This window comes from Somniosus microcephalus, unplaced genomic scaffold (genome assembly GCF_052327205.1).
Source record: "Somniosus microcephalus isolate GS21.2 unplaced genomic scaffold, FLI_Smic_1.0 unresolved_chr1, whole genome shotgun sequence".
Classification (NCBI taxonomy): domain Eukaryota; kingdom Metazoa; phylum Chordata; class Chondrichthyes; order Squaliformes; family Somniosidae; genus Somniosus; species Somniosus microcephalus.
The window spans coordinates 157,738,928-157,741,763 of NW_028225179.1; the positions used below are offsets into that span (position 1 = coordinate 157,738,928).

Below are 2,836 nucleotides of genomic sequence, written 5' to 3' on the forward strand. Positions count from 1 at the left end.
ATTTCCCGATGAAATTCACGGGGGAAAGCGGATTGGCCGGAGCGCCTGTCACTCAGATTGAGGGGCGGGTTTCCGGGGCGGGGCTCTCCCCGGGGAAGCGGATTGGTCGGAGCGCCTGTCACTCAGATTGAGGGGCGGGTTTCCGGGGCGGGGCTCTCCCCGGGGAAGCGGATTGGCCGGAGCGCCTTTCACTCAGAGTGAGGGGCGGGTTCCCGGGGCGGGGCTCTCCCCGGGGAAGCGGATTGGCCGGAGCGCCTGTCACTCAAAGTGAGGGGCGGGTTCCCGGGGCGGGGCTCTCCCCGGGGAAGCGGATTGGCCGGAGCTTCTGTCACTCAGCGTGAGGGGCGTGTTCCCGGGGCGGGGCTCTCCCGGGGCAGCGGATTGGCCGGAGCGCCTGTCACTCAGAGTGTGGGGCGGGTTCCTGGGCGGGGCCTCAGTGGGAGTCGGACTCGGAGCTCGGGCAGTGAGTTGGGGCCGAGCGGCAGTGACGCCGCGCTGGGCTCTGGTCTCGGCCAGTTGGAGCGGCTCACGGCGGCCGCCGCCTGGTTTTATACTCGGGGGTTTATTTCAAACTTTGGATTCTTCTTGTTATTATTCACTCGGGGGAAGCGAGGGCGTCATGGCAACGGGTAATGAGGAGGAGTGGGGTGGGGAAAAGGAGGGGGAGAGCGGGGTGGTGAGGAGGAGGAGGAGGGGAGAGCGGGGTGAGGAGGAGGAGGAGGGGAGAGCGGGGTGAGGAGGAGGAGGAGGAGGGGAGAGCGGGGTGAGGAGGAGGAGGAGGGGAGAGCGGGGTGAGGAGGAGGAGGAGGGGAGAGCGGGGTGAGGAGGAGGAAGCGGGGTGAGGAGGAGGAGGAGGGGAGAGCGGGGTGAGGAGGAGGAGGGGAGAGCGGGGTGAGGGGGAGAGCGGGGTGAGGAGGAGGAGGAGGAGGGGAGAGCGGGGTGAGGGGGAGAGCGGGGTGAGGAGGAGGAGGAGGAGGGGAGAGCGGGGTGAGGGGGAGAGCGGGGGTGAGGAGGAGGAGGAGGAGGGGAGAGCGGGGTGAGGAGGAGGAGGAGGAGGGAGAGCGGGGTGAGGAGGAGGAGGAGGAGGGGAGAGCGGGGTGAGGAGGAGGGGAGAGCGGGGTGAGGAGGAGAAGGAGGAGGGGAGAGCGGGTGAGGAGGAGGAGGAGGGGAGAGCGGGGTGAGGAGGAGGAGGAGGAGGGGAGAGCGGGGTGAGGAGGAGGAGGAGGAGGGGAGAGCGGGGTGAGGAGGAGGAGGAGGAGGGGAGAGCGGGGTGAGGAGGAGGAGGAGGGAGAGCGGGGTGGAGGAGGAGGAGGAGGAGGAGGAGGGGAGAGCGGGGTGAGGAGGAGGAGGAGGAGGGGAGAGCGGGGTGAGGAGGAGGAGGAGGAGGGGAGAGCGGGGTGAGGAGGAGGGGAGAGCGAGGAGGGGAGAGCGGGGGGGCAGGAGGAGGGGAGAGCGGGGGGGGAGGAGGAGGGGAGAGCGGGGGGGGGAGGAGGAGGGGAGGGAGGGGAGAGCGGGGGCAGGAGGAGGGGAGAGCGGGGGGGGGGAGGAGGAGGGGAGGAGGGGAGAGCGGGGGGAGGAGTGAGGGGAGGGAGGGGAGAGCGGGGGGAGGAGGAGGGGAGGGAGGGGGGGGAGGAGGAGGGGAGAGCGGGAGGCGGGAGAGCGGGGGGGGAGGAGGCGGGGAGAGCGGGGGGGGGGGAGGAGGCGGGGAGAGCGGGGGGGGAGGAGGAGGGGAGAGCGGGGGGGGGGAGGAGGCGGGGAGAGCGGGGGGGGGGGAGGAGGAGGGGAGAGCGGGGGGGGGGAGGAGGAGGGGAGAGCGGGGGGGGGAGGAGCAGGGGAGAGCGGGGGGGGGAGGAGGAGGGGACAGCGGGGGGGAGGAGGAGGGGAGAGCGGGTGAGGAGGGGAGAGCGGGGGGGGAGGAGGAGGGGAGGGAGGGGAGAGCGGGGGGGACAGCGGGGGGGAGGAGGAAGGGACAAGCGGGGGTGGAGGAGGGGAGAGCGGGGGGGGAGGAGGGAGGGGGGAGGAGGAGGGAGGGGGAGAGCGGGGGGGGGAGGAGGAGGGGACAGCGGGGGGGAGGAGGAGGGGAGAGCGGGGGGGAGGAGGAGGAGGGGGAGAGCGGGGGGGGGGGAGGAGGGGAGGGAGGGGAGAGCGGGGGGGGGAGGAGGAGGGGAGAGCGGGGGGGGGGGGAGGAGGGGAGGGAGGGAGAGCGGGGGGGGGAGGAGCAGGGGAGAGCGGGGGGGGAGGAGGAGGAGGGGAGAGCGGGGGGGGAGGAGGAGGAGGGGAGAGCGGGGGGGGAGGAGGAGGAGGGGACAGCGGGGGGAGGAGGAGGGGAGAGCGGGGGAGGAGGAGGAGGGGAGAGCGGGGGGGAGGAGGAGGGGAGGGAGGGAGAGCGGGGGGGGGAGGGAGGGGAGAGCGGGGGAGGAGGCGGGGAGAGCGGGAGGCGGGGAGAGCGGGGGGGAGGAGGGGAGGCGGGGGGAGGAGGAGGGGAGAGCGGGGAGGAGGAGGAGAGCGGGGGGGGAGGAGGAGGGAGAGCGGGGGGAGGAGGAGGAGGGGAGAGCGGGGGGGAGGAGGAGGGGAGAGCGGGGGGGAGGAGGAGGGGAGAGCGGGGGAGGAGGAGGAGGGAGAGCGGGGGGGGAGGAGGAGGGGAGAGCGGGGGGGGAGGAGGAGGGGAGAGCGGGGGAGGAGGAGGAGGGGAGAGCGGGGGGGGAGGAGGAGGAGGGGGAGAGCGGGGGGGGGAGGGGAGGAGGGGAGAGCGGGGGGGGAGGAGGAGGAGGGAGAGCGGGGGGGGGAGGAGGAGGAGGGGAGAGCGGGGGGGGAGGAGGAGGAGGGGAGAGCGGGG

At 74.1% G+C, this 2,836-nt stretch overlaps 1 pseudogene across 1 annotated transcript in view; it reads left to right on the forward strand.

Annotated features, from left to right (window-relative positions):
• Window positions 1-2,836, forward strand: part of LOC147096341 (E3 ubiquitin-protein ligase TRIM69-like) — a 189,828-nt pseudogene that overhangs the window by 126,276 nt on the left and 60,716 nt on the right. The window lies entirely within an intron of this gene.